Genomic DNA, 14,440 nt, shown 5'->3' with positions numbered 1-14,440 from the left:
CATGATTATAAAATATGTTGTGAAAAGTATTGTGTATGTATTTTTCATTTTTCATTTTTCCTAACTAGCTTGGGTTGTCACAGCCTCACTGCAAAAAAAGTCCATTTGATCTCTTCTTTAAAATTTCACCAATTCTAGTACGTATACCTGAATTTGTTATTTCACTACAAGAAAAATATGTATTTGTGACTTTTTTTTTTGTGATTAAAATGACTATTTTAGCTACGAAAACATATTCATTTTAACTGAAAATAATCATTTCGCTAAAAATAACTAGTCGCAAATAAATAATTTTCTTTTAGTATTTGATATGAATTAGAAGTACATGACAAGAAAGAGAAACATTTGTCTTATTTTATTTCAGGTAAAATTCCTTTTTTGTGTTATACTTGTTTTGGTCAAGCTAAGTTAAGCTGTTGATAATGGTGGGAAGAAGAGTACAATGGAGATGTTTGTCAAGCAACATATACGAAGAAGTTAATGTAAACAGAAACAGTGATATTTCATGTACTAACTAGTATAGTTGCAAATGACATGTAGGTTTTAGAAATGTAAATAGCAAGTATACTTCAATGGTAACATGGGCCTTTTGGTAATAGCAGTCTAGTCAGTTCCTTAGGGAAGTTGAAATGAAGAGGCTTAATTACCCCCTAAGGAGGTTCCATGACTATCAAATTAATTTGAAAGAAGAAACATTGCAAGTGTCAGACTTTATAAGTATCCATCCGTATTGTCAGAATTTTGAGATTAAGAAGATTATTCGGGGAGCTATTAAAATATGGTGTAATAAGGCCAAGCCAATCTCCATTTTCTTCTTCATTTACAAGGCTCTATCTTTTTTTCTAAGGATTTGAGATCAAGTTATAACCAAATCAAGATGAACTAAGACAGCCTTTAATATTCATGAATGCCCCATCCGGTTTTACATGTATCGTGTTTGAAGGAGAAATTAGGCCAATATATTAACCTTTAATATAGTGGAAAGACACCGATCCGAAAGATGCCACTTGGGAACTTCGTTTGAAATATCAACACCTTGTAGGTAAGGTGCTTTGATGGGAGTGAGAATGTTATGTGCCGTACGAGGAGGTAGAAATGAAAGTTGTTGATAATGGTGGGAGAAGAGTAAAATTCTTGGTTTGTCAAGCAACAGTTACGAAAAAGTTAAATGTAACTAAAAATGGTGGCGTTTTATGTACTAAGTAGCATAGTTGCTAATAACACCTAGGTTTTAGAAACGTAAATAGCAAGTGGACTTTCAATGGTGACGTGGGCCATTTAGTAATAGTAGTCTAGTCAGTTTTTGTTGTAAAGTAGGCCTATAAGTCGATAATTCGACCAAGATTAGGATTGTTTATCCGGATCGAATATTTTCTTGACCCGATCTAGAACCTAATAAACCAGATTTCGGTTCTGGGTTCCAGCCCGGAATTGTTCCAGGCCGAAACCCGAGTTACAAAACCTTGATACACTCGATACCCGGTTTTGTTTGTTATTATTATTAAATAAAACTATCAATTACTGAGTGAATTCTGAGTGTCCCACACAGCTCAGTAATGGAACATTTGTAGATTACCTATGCACTCATGAAAAGCCAAACATGGGGCAATTTTTATTGATATTCAGCAAACAACTAGTTCTTATATTTTCTAGTAATACCCATAGGAATTTCATGCACCGATTGGAGCACCTGGCAGACAAATGTTCTTAAGATGCTGAAGTTAGGTAATCAACTCTCACAACCGCCTCCATCATTCATGGTGTTTGTTTGGAAATTGATGACATGCATACTACATCAATCTATACTCTTTGGAACTGTACCTATGACCTTCCTTCTACATCCTTGTTAAGAATGTACATAACTTAATGTTTTGATGTTATATGAATTGAAAAAAAAAAGGTACCGAATTGTAAACTCAGGTTCCAGATTCATCAGGGTTCCGACTCGGGTCTGACCCAAGCTAACCCGATCCGGGTTCCGGCCCAGGTTTGAAACCCGGGTTCCCATGCCAGAACCCGAATGCCAACCTCGAGAGATTCAAACCTCAAAACCAAATTAACATCATCCATATAATCACTCCCATTGGGGAGATGGGCTAAGCAAATAATGAAAGTAATTCGCTGCAACTTGAAAAGATAAGTAAACTTAAATCCAACTATTGTACCATAAAAATGAGCTCTTGATAAAAGTTCCACTCTCCTCTTTCTGGCTACCTAGCATCATGAAACATTGGTCCAGAGCATACCAAGTAGGTAAAATTAGCTATGTTTTGGTGCTAAGGTGATCTTAGATTATCTCAGTTGATCTGTGAATAGTGGTTAATTAAGATGTTTGAGTGAATTTTTTAGGTCAATTGAAATGTGTTTGAATGTATAAACTAGGCTGAAATATGTTTTAACTTTTTATAAGAAGTTGAAAAAGTAATAGGCCACATCAATGATTAGATTGAGATGGTTGAGATGAGCTCAAAACCCAAACATACCCTTAGGTATTGTTTGGATAATGAGATATTCTCATATATTCTCAAAACTTCTCATAATTTTCTTCTCAAATATCACTCAAACGCAAAATACTTTTCAATTTCAAATTTTCAATTTTTTTAGCTAATCATTACCTAATTATTATTCAAATACAAAACTCAATACAACTTTTTTAAACTTCCAAACAAAACACAAAAAACAATACAACTTATTCAAATTTCAAAAAAAAAATTATATTAAAAATTATATTCAAATAACTTTTTAACTTTATAATATTTTTATTCAATTTCTTCTCTCTCATTTCCCAACACCCAATAAAATGTCTTAATTATTTCACTATTATTCACAAATCATTTCACTACTTATTCACATAATTCTGAGATATTCTAAAGCCTCGTTTGGGCACTAAAAAATTTTTAGATATTTTCAAAACTTTTCATAATTTCCTTTCTAAATGTCACTTAAATACAAAACACTTTTCAATTTCAAATTTTTAACTTTTTCATCTAATCATTACATAATCATTATCCTAACAAAAAACCCTATACAACTTTTCCAGACTTCCAAACAAAATATAAAAAATAATACAACTTTTTCAAATTTCAAAACAAAATAATATTAAAAAATTATATTCAAACAATTTTGCAACTTATAATAATTTTATTCAATTTTTTCTCTCTTTTTCCAAAATCCAATAAAATATCTTAACTCAAACCATTTCATTACTATTCACAAACCATTTTACTATTATTCATAGAGTTTCAACATATTCTAAGTGTCCAAATGAGCTCCAAGATTTTCCTAGTTCCACTTTTCTAGAAGTCATCAGATTTCAATTTGTTATCCTTGGGTGGCTATGATCTTGTATTAGCGGTTCAATGATTGAGGACTCTTGGTCCCATTCTATGAAATTTTGCCAAATGGAGTTTGGGTTTAGAAAACGAAGATGTTTAATTGGGTTGCATTCAAGTAGTCTTTAATTGATGAGAATGAGTTGAAAAAGGTACCAAAAATGGAGAATAAGGGAGTAATTTTACAATTACTTCAATATGAGGATAGCTCTTGTACAATTAATGAAGTAATTGAGCAACTGTTACAGCTATGGATTGATTTTTGAGGAACCAAGAGGCTTACCCCCCAGGAGGTCCCATGACCATCAGATTAATTTGAAAGAAGAAACACAACCTCTAAGTATCAAACCTTATAGATATCTATATTGTCAAAACTTTGAGATTGAGAAGATTGTTCAGGAGCTTTTAGAATCTGGTGTAATAAGGCCAAGTCAGTCTCCATTTTCTTCTCCATTTATGTTGATGAGGAAGGCATACGGTTGCTGGCGAATGTATAGATTATAGGGTGTTAAACCAGGCCATAGTGAAGGAAAAATACCCCATGCCAGTTGTTGACGAGTTGATGAGTTACAAGGCTCTACCTTTTCTTTTTAAGCAGAATTTGAGATCAAATTAGCACTAGATCAAGATGAAGGAAGCTGATATCCCTAAGACACCCTTTAATACTCATGAAGGCTATGAATTTTTAGTGATACCGTTTGGTCTTACAAACACACCCTCCACTTTTCAAAATCTCGTAAACGATGTTTTCAGACCTCACACAAATTTGTTATTATTTTCTTTGATGACATAATAGTATTACAACAAAAACTTACAAGATCATCTACAGCATCTTAAGATTGTGTTGCAAACCTTGCAATCTCATCAGTTATATGCCGAGGTCGAAGTGTAAATTTGGTCATGGGAGGTGAAGTATTTAAGCCATATAGTTTCCACAGAGGGTGTCGAGGCTAATCCTAATAAGATTACCCCCTATGTTACAGTGGTCATGTCCCAAATATCTGAAGTCGTTGAGAGGGTTTTAGGACTGACAGGCTACTACCCTAAGTTTACTAAAGCTTATGGTCAAAATGCAGCTCCTTTGACGGCTTAGTTAAAAAAAAAAATGCATTTCAGTGGACTAAAACAGACAATTAAGGCTTTTAAACAGTTTAAAGCTGCTGTCACGAGTCCACCTATGCCGGCACTTCCAGATTTTTCAGAGGTATTCATCATAGAATGTGATGTGCGTGCTGTAGGAATCGGAGCTCACTTAAAGAGATTGGGTTTACCTCAGGTTGCAGCCTTATCGCCAACGTTCTTTGGCGATGTGCCATAACATCAAACTTTCCCCACTTTTCTAGTCATTTTCAAGTCATCAAAGTGGGTCGGGTGGCTTATAAATCAGCCTTACCTTCAAATTCTTATTTTCTATGTATCATGTTTGAAAGAGAAATTAGGCCAATATGTGATTCTCCTTCTGAAATTGCCTCTGATCAATATTGATGGTGCAATTTTACAAGAACCAGAGAATATCATTGAACATCATAGCCATAAAAAAGATAATCGTCCCATCATGGAGGTTTTAATATAGTGGAATAACACCACTACTCCAAAAGTTGCCACTTGGGAAGATTATTGGTCTCTTCGTTCCAAATACCCGCATCTTTTACACAAGGTGATTTGATGGGAGCATGTTATGTGCCGTAAGAAGAGGGTAGAAATAGCAGTTGTTGATAACGGTGGAAGAAGAGTAAATGAAGAGGTTTGTCAAGTACCAAATTATATGAAAAAGGTAAATGTAACTAGAAAGGGTGGTAATTTGTGTACTAAGCAGTATAGTTGCTAAGAACACCTAGGTTTTATAAACGTATATAGCAAGTGTTGACCGTTTCTCACGGAGACGTCCGTGAGAACGAGTCTATCACTTAAGAGTCCTTGAAGTGGTCCAACACTCTTCCATCACGTTGATAATTGATCCCATGAAAATAGGATCACGTGGGATACGTAAACACCGAAGTTTGATGGAGGTTTCGGCTATAAATACAGTGTTTGGTCCCCAGACTCACTCACTTAATTCCCTTCGGTATTACACCATCTAAATAGAGTGGAGAAGAGTTTGGAAGTGCCAAACACAGAGAGAAACGCAGCAAAACAGTGAATAGTATCAATGGCCGGAGGTATTTATTTCTTGGCATTAAAACCTATTAATTCTTGTTTCTAAAGTGTAATTCCGCATTCTAGAATTGTTTTTAGTCTAACAGTTGGTATCAGAGAAAGGTTTACCTCTGCCTTGATGTTTAAAATCAAAATTCGGTTCATCTCTGTTTTTTGGCCGAAATTTTTCAAAATTTTTAAGTTTTGATTTTTAGATGGTTTTGACTTGAAAGAAGTTTAGAAATAATTTAGAAATAGTTTTTCTAAACTTTCTGTGCTTAAAAATGTGATTTTTGAGGTGAAAAATGGTCTAAAAATCGTGTTTCTGCATGCTGTCTGGAGGTTGAAGATGACCCAAACGGCATGTCATTTTCAGCCTTATTGAAAACGACATGTCGTTTAAGCAAGTAATGTTTCATTCAGTAATACTAAACGACACGCCGTTTTCAATTTGATGAAAACGACATGTCGTTTACTTCAGGAGTCTGTATCTCGTATAATGATAAACGACACGTCGTTTTCAATTTGATGAAAACGACATGTCATTTTGTTTGAAGCAATTTTACCCAGTATAATGCTAAACGACACGTTGTTTTCAATTTGATGAAAACGACATGTCGTTTTGTTTGGAAGCCATTTAACCAGTACGATATTAAACGACACGTCGTTTATAAGGTTGAGAAAAACGACATGTCATTTACATAGCTTTTTTTGTTTTAAACAATAAGGAAAACGACAGGTCGTTTATATGGGCTTGTTTAAAAAGAAGAAAAAAAAAAACTTGAAAAGTTTTTTTTTTTCTCTTCCACTTTTTATTTAGATAACTTGAAAAGTGGGTTTTTTTTTTGGGCTCATGCCCTTTGTGCTTATAATTATTATTATTATTATTATTATTTAATTATATGCAATTTGGATAATTGTAGTGTAAATTTGTTTATTATGCTCATATTTAGTTTGCATGAATTGATTAATTTTACTTTATATTAATACATGCAATTTTTGGATGAGTATATAGTTTATAACATGAAATTAAATGTTATGCAGTTTTGATTATACATTTTTTATGCTTATATTATGAATATTTTGTGCATAATAATAACATGTTAGTATTAGTTAAAATTTTGTAATTCATAATATTAACCTAGTCTTATGCAATTTAAATGTCTAGTGATCCATATAATTTTATGTTAATTAGAGAATAGCCACAGCATCTTTAATTAAGTAAAATTATTATGATTGACTAGGATTACATAAAGAATATTAGACATTAATTGTAATTAATTATACTTAATATAATAAATTTTATCCCACAGGAATTTTTATTATATTTATATTATTAATTAGAATAAAATATCAAGTTATTCATAAATTACCCACAGGAATTATGAATTAAGTAAATAATTTGATAGTTTTATCATAAAAGTCTAAGATAGAATATACATCAAATTATAATATACCCTTTAGAATTATGAATTAAGTAAATAATTTGATAAAATTCTATCATATAGATTAATTGGATCTACTTGAATTAAAATTTTAGCCCACAGGCAATTTTATGTCATTAGATTCAATTTTTAAAGCATGATTTACATTGGTAACATATGAATATTTATTTAGGCCTCAATTTTAACGTAAGCATGTAATCTATATGCAGTTACACAACCTACAAATTTCTCTGATATTCATTATGATATCCCTGAATTTAAGGGAGATAATTACAAAGTCTGGAAGGAAAGAGTTCTTCTTCATTTAGGGTGGATGGACATAGATTATGCTATTAGGAAAGACGAACCACCAGCACTCACTGATACCAGCAATGCAGCAGCCATCGCACGTTATGAGCGATGAGAGCGATCTAATCGCCTCAGCACGATGTTCATTAAGACTAGAATTTCTGCTGGTATTCGTGGTTCTGTCAATCAGCATGAAAAGGTCCGAGACTTGCTAAAGGCCATTGATGAACAATTTGTCACTTCAGACAAGGCACTAGCAAACACCCTAATCATGAAGTTCTCATCCCTAAGGCTCACTAGTGTGAAATGTGCGCGTGAGCACATCATGCAAATGAGGGACAATGTGGCTCAATTGAAAAAACTCGAGGTTGAAATGTCAGAGTCCTTCCTGGTGCACTACATCTTGAACACCCTCCCGCATCAATATGGACCCTTCAAAATCTCATACAACACACATAAGGATAAATGGTCAATTAATGAACCCATGACCATGTATGTTCAAGAGGAAGGGAGACTGATGATGGAATAAGGTGAAAGTGCAATGCTGGCAACGCATGGAAGGGGCAAATCTCAAGCCAAACTGAAAGGAAAAGGCAAAATACCTCCCCAATGTGGTATTAAGAAAGATTCCAAGTATTTTTTCTGTAAAAAGAAAGGACACATGAAGAAGGAATGCTCCAAATTCCAGAAATGGCTTGCAGACAAAGGTAATCCAACATCACTTGTTTGTTATGAATCTAATATGGTTAATGTCAATATTAACACATGGTGGATTGATTCTGGATCAACAATCCACATTTCAAATTCCTTGCAGGGTTTGTAAAACCTAAGGAAGCCAGTGGGAAGTGAGCGAAGCATCTTATCAGGAAACAAGATGGGCTCGCATGTGGAAGCTGTAGGAACTTGCTATTTAATTTTATCTAGTGGTTTTGTTTTAAAGTTGGAAAAGACCTTTTATGTTCCAAGTTTTTCTAGAAACTTGATTTCAGTTTCAAGACTAGTACCTTTTGAATATTCCTTTAATTTTTCAAATTCAACATTCAATTTATTTTATAAATCTGATTGTGTTGGGAATGGTATTTTGTCTAATGGTCTTTACTGTATTAATTTACAAAACAATATCACTTATGATTCAATGCATGTTCACACTAGCACTAAAAGATGTGTTATTAATGAGGATTCCTCTAAATTATGGCACCGGAGATTAGGTCATGTCTCCATAGATAGAATTAAAAGATTAGTAAATGAAGGGGTACTTAATACTCTGGATTTTACTGATTTTGAGACTTGCGTGGACTGCATAAAAGGAAAGCAGACCATCAAGTCAAAGAAAGGTGCTAATAGGAGTTCAAAAATATTAGAGATCATACATACTGATATATGTAGTTCAGACATGGACTCATATGGTCAGAAATACTTCATCTCTTTTATAGATGATTACTCACGATATATGTATCTTTACATGCTTCATAACAAGAATGAAGCATTAGATGCCTTTAAAATCTTTAAGGCTAAAGTAAAGAAACAATGCGATAAGCAAATTAAGATCGTGAGATCAGATAGAGGTGGAGAATATTATGGTAGATACACAGAGAATGGACAAGCACCTGGGCCATTTGCAAAGTTTCTTCAAGAGCATGGGATTGTTGCCCAGTACACCATGCCTGGTTCACCGGAACAGAATAGTGTAGCAGAAAAAAGAAACCGAACATTATTGGACATGGTGCGGAGTATGCTTAGCAGCTCCAATCTTCCTAAATCATTGTGGGCTGAAACACTTAAGACGGTAGTGTATATATTAAACCGAGTTCCAACTAAGGCTGTTCCTAAAACACCATTTGAATTATGGAAAGGTTGGAAACCAAGTTTGCGACATATGCGCGTTTGGGGATGCCCGTCTGATGTGAGAATTTATAATCCACAAGAGAAGAAACTAGACCCAAGGACCATTAGTGGGTATTTCATTGGATATGCTGAAAGGTCTAAGGGTTATAGATTTTATTGTCAATCTCACAGCACTAGGATTGTGGAATCAAGAAATGCAAAGTTTCTTGAAAATGACTTGATCAGTGGGAGTGATCAAACCAGGAACATAGTTTCTGAGAATGATCATTCAGAATCTCAACCTTCCACCTCAAGTGATAGGATGGTTATTGTTTACAATACCCCTCAAGTGCAAACTGTTGTTGAACAACCAATCATTGACATTCCACAAGCTGCTGATGACGTTCCAGTAGATCAAGTAGTTCAAGAGTTGCCAACAACTTTTGAACAACAAGTTGAACCACATACTTCTCAGGAAGATGATGGTGCAACATTAAGAAGATCTATTAGAGTAAGGAGATCGGCAATTCCTAGTGATTATGTTGTGTATCTACAAGAATCTGACTATAACATTGGAGCCGAAAATGATCCTAAGTTCTTTTCACAAGCCATGAGTTGCAAAAGATTAGAATTATGGTACAATGCCATGAAGGAATAGATGAATTCTATGAAGAGTAATGAAATCTGGAATCTTGTTGAGTTGCCTAATAGTGTAAAAGCCATTGGATGTAAATGGGTCTTTAAAACTAAAAAAGACTCATTGGGCAACATTGAGAAATACAAGGTAAGACTCGTTGCTAAAGGATTCACTCAGAAAGAAGGAATCGATTACACGGAGACTTTCTCTCCTGTATCTAAGAAAGATTCATTGCGTGTTATTTTGGCATTAGTAGCCCATTTTGACTTAGAGTTGCAACAAATGGATGTGAAAACAGCATTTCTCAATAGAGATCTAGAGGAGGAGGGTTACATGAAAAAACCTGAAAGATTCCACTCTAGTGATGGTGATCAATTGGTTTGCAAGCTTAAAAAATCCATATATGGTTTAAAATAAGCATCTCGACAATGGTATTTGAAATTCCATAATGTAATTTCTTCATTCGGTTTTGTAGAAAACGTTATGGATCAATGTATATACCAGAAGGTCAGTGGGAGTAAAATATGTTTTTTTGTTTTATATGTGGATGACATTTTACTAGCAACTAATGATAAGGGTTTGCTGCATGAGGTGAAACAATTCCTCTCTAAAAATTTTGATATGAAGGATATGGGTGAGGCATCTTATGTCATTGGCATTAAGATCCATAGAGACAGATTTCAAAGTATCTTGGGTCTGTTTCAGGAAACCTACATTAATAAAGTTTTAGAGAGATACCGGATGAATGATTATTCACCAAGTGTAGCTCCTATTGTGAAGGGTGATAGGTTCAATTTGAACCAATGCCCAAGGAACGACATTGAGAGGGAACAAATGAAGAACATTCCATATGCTTCTGCTGTCGGAAGCCTAATGTATGCTCAGGTCTGTACAAGACCTGACATTGCATTTGTTGTAGGAATGTTGGGACAATATCAGAGTGATCCAGGTTTAGACCACTGGAGAGCTGCAAAGAAAGTAATGAGGTACCTTCAAGGAACCAAAGAATACATGCTTATGTATAGACGAACGGATAATCTGAAAGTAATTGGCTACTCAGATTCTGACTTTGCTGGCTGTATTGATTCACGCAAATCAACATCAGGATACATATTTTTTATGGCCGGTGGAGCTATATCATGGAGGAGTGCCAAATAGACTTTGACTGCCACTTCCACTATGGAAGCCGAGTTCGTCTCTTGTTTTGAGGCTACTTCACATGGTGTATGGCTTAAGAGTTTCATTTCTGAGCTTAGAATTATAGATTCGATCTCTAGGCCATTAAGAATGTATTGCGACAATTCAGCTGTTGTTTTTATGGCTAAAAACAACAAAAGTGGGAGTCGGAGTAAACACATCGACATTAAATATTTAGTTATAAAGGAACGTGTTAAAGAAAATAAAGTGGTCATTGAGCACGTAAGCACTGAACTAATGATCGCTGATCCTTTGACTAAGGGCATGCCATCGTTGAAATTCAATGATCATGTAGTGAACATGGAACTTGGTTCCATTATGTAATTTTTCATTGTATGAACAATGTTATTTTAATGAAATTCATAAATATTTTGATTTTTTTCTCATATTGATGTGCATCTTAATTTAAATTTTGAGAAAAATTCATCTATGTTGGACCAAGAATAAACATAGGGTTTATTCATTAAGAAATTGTTCCCACATAAATTATAATATTTAAAGAATAAATACATAGTAATACATGGAAAGTAATACTCGTCATTAGAGGACCTATCGCCATGATTCATGTATTTATTACTTAAATGGAGATTATCGATGGGTTTAAGATGAAATCTTTGATTAGGAGTGTGGACCAAGTGGGAGAATGTTGACCGTTTCTCACGGAAACGTCCGTGAGAACGAGTCTATCAGTTAAGAGTCCTTGAAGTGGTCCAACACTCTTCCATCACGTTGATAATTGATCCCATGAAAATAGGATCACGTGGGACACGTAAAAAACCGAAGTTTGACGGAGGCTTCGGCTATAAATACAGTGTTTGGTCCCCAGACTTACTCACTCACTCAATTCCCTTCGGTATTACACCATCTAAATAGAGTGGAGAAGAGTTTGGAAGTGCCAAACACAGAGAGAAACGCAGCAAAACAGTGAATAGTATCAATGGCCAGAGGTATTTATTTCTTGACATTAAAACCTATCAATTCTTGTTTCTAAAGTGTAATTCTGCATTCTAGAATTGTTTTTAGTCTAACAGCAAGTGGACTTTCAATGGTGACATGGGCATTTTGGCAATAGTAGTCTTGTCAATTTGTAAGGGAAGTTGAAGTTTGTTGTAAAGAAGTAGACCTATAAATGGATAATCAAAATCCTTACCATTGGAGCCAACCCCAGGAGATTCAAGCCTCAAAACCGAATTAACATTATCCGTATAATTGCTCCCATCGGAGAGTTGGGCTCAGCAAATAATTGAAGGAATTCGCTGCAACTTGAAAAGATAAGAAAACTTAGGACTGGTTTGGATTCAGAGATAAGTGAGATGGTTTTAGATAAAAAATGAAAGTTGAAAAAAATATTATTTTTTAATATTATTATTGTTTTGAGATTTGAAAAAGTTAAATTGTTTATTATACTTTGTGTGAAAATTTGATAAAGTTGTAGTATTTTTTTTTTTTTTAAGAAAGAGTTGGAGTCACATGTCCAGGAGTGACCCCTCCCCAATTTTATTAATAAATCCTCACTTACGGCGAAGGAACAACCCTAATTACACCAAAGAATCACCAACAATGACCCAACAAAACTTAACGTTTAACGTACGGAATACCCAACCTATCCGTTCTAATAAGACCCCTAAGCCTCCCCACCCCATACTCCTCACCCAAAAAATCCCAATTCCCACCATTAGAACCAAATTTTGCCAAAAAATCTGATACCATATTTGCTTCTCTAAATACATGAACAAACTGAATATTAAAAATAGAAATAATAGACTGAGCTTCCTCGCAAAAATTCCACAAATACCAATAGTTACAAGGCCCCGAGATGAACCAACCAATAACAACACTAGAATCCAACTCTACCACCAAATCCCTCAACCCCAACTGTTGACAAAGACGTAACCCATCTAATAAAGCATGACACTCAGCAATGGTGTTAGTAGCATGCCCATAACAATGTGCAAGTCCCCCAAGTACCCGACCATTTGCATTCCGAACAATACCTCCACTACCAGATACACCCGGATTCCCAATTGAACCCCCATCCACATTAAGCTTGACCATACCCACTTTCGGCGGAGACCAAACAATCAACCTTGGCCAACGCACAACAACCAGCACCAATGGACAATTAAACTCACACAAAACCCATCTATCAAGTGAACCCAAACTCTTGAACTTTTTCATCGACGTAGACAAATCAATGACCAACTCTTTGACCATGCGAATAATTCCCCTCCAATCATATTGCACATCCTTCATACAAGACGCACATCGATCTCTCCAAAGAGCCCAAGAAATAAGAATAGGAATAATACCACGAAGCCAACGAACTTCTGAGCAATAAGAAGCACGACTGCACCAAATATTAACAACCCAAACCCGCGTAGAAGGTAGATGAACACCAAAAATAGCCGCAAAAAAATCCCAAACCTTTCTTGGACCCTCCCCATCACAAAGAACATGATCCAAGGACTCAACCTTATTTGACAAGCAACAATGACATTTAGAGGCAAGAGAAATACCAAGCTGTTGAATAGAATCATCCACCGAAATGGCATTTTGACGTGCTCTCCAACATAAAAATGGCATCTTCTTTGGCTCATGATCTCGCCATAGCCACTTTTGCCAATTACTAACAGTACCATGCGATCTAACTAGCTGCCATGCCGATTTTGTGGAGAAAAGACCATCAGTTAAATGCTCCCAAACCAACACATCCTTCCCCTCACGAACACACATCCAAGATTGATGAATTTTCTCCGTTGTTTTCTCATCCACAATCTGCCGCAACCACCCATAATTTCACAAAGCTTCATCCCATACTTGTCGAACTTGTAAATTAGAATCCCCCACCATAGTTAGCTGGTTAACAATAGGACCATCCCCAAGCCAATTATTAAATCAAAAATTCAAGGATCCTTCTCTAACCAACCATCTCGAATTGCTGAACATCAAAGGCAAAACCTGCACAACCCCCTTCCAGAAATGGGAACCCTTCAGTACTACCATAGTTGTTTTAAAAATCTACTCATTTCCCACACACTTAGAAGAAAAAAATTCCGACCAAATAAAACCACCAATAATTAATTTCCATGCAAACTTCATGAACAAAGATTGTTGAATCTCATAAAGATCCCGAATTCTTAATCCTCCCTCAATCGGCAAACAAATGCGGCTCCAAGAAACCCATTTACGCTTTTTAACTTCTATGCTCAACCCCCAAAGAAAATTTGCAAAAATTGATTTCAACTTTGCATATATTCCTTTAGGCAAATTTTGCACAGACAATAAATGAATATGCATGTTATTAAGAACATGCTTTATAAGGACAATTTTACCACTGAATGAGAGCAACTTACTCTTCCAACCAGCCAATTTTTTTTGAAATTTTACCAACAAAGGCTCAAGCATACGTAAAGTCATCCTCCCCACATGTAAGGGCATGTGGAAAGGATGAGATGAAATGAGACACTTTCTGAATCGAAACAAGGCCTTAGATCCAGCTCTTGTACCCTAAAAATGAACTCCCTAGACGAGTTCCACTCTTCTCTTTCTGGCTACCACATGAAACATTGGTCGAGTGCACA

At 35.2% G+C, this 14,440-nt stretch overlaps 1 long non-coding RNA gene across 1 annotated transcript; it reads left to right on the top strand.

The window, feature by feature from the left end:
• Nucleotides 1-7,737: 7,737 nt before the first annotated feature.
• On the top strand, nucleotides 7,738-8,201 carry LOC121268678. Its single transcript, XR_005941204.1, has 2 exons — nucleotides 7,738-7,908; nucleotides 8,016-8,201. It is a non-coding gene; the product is annotated as an uncharacterized LOC121268678 (long non-coding RNA).
• The last annotated feature ends 6,239 nt before the right edge of the window (nucleotides 8,202-14,440 follow it).

The sequence above is a fragment of the Juglans microcarpa x Juglans regia genome, chromosome 5S (assembly GCF_004785595.1).
Source record: "Juglans microcarpa x Juglans regia isolate MS1-56 chromosome 5S, Jm3101_v1.0, whole genome shotgun sequence".
NCBI lineage: Eukaryota > Viridiplantae > Streptophyta > Magnoliopsida > Fagales > Juglandaceae > Juglans > Juglans microcarpa x Juglans regia.
Note: the sequence above shows the minus strand (reverse complement) of the source record. Positions and strands in the feature narration are given on the sequence as shown.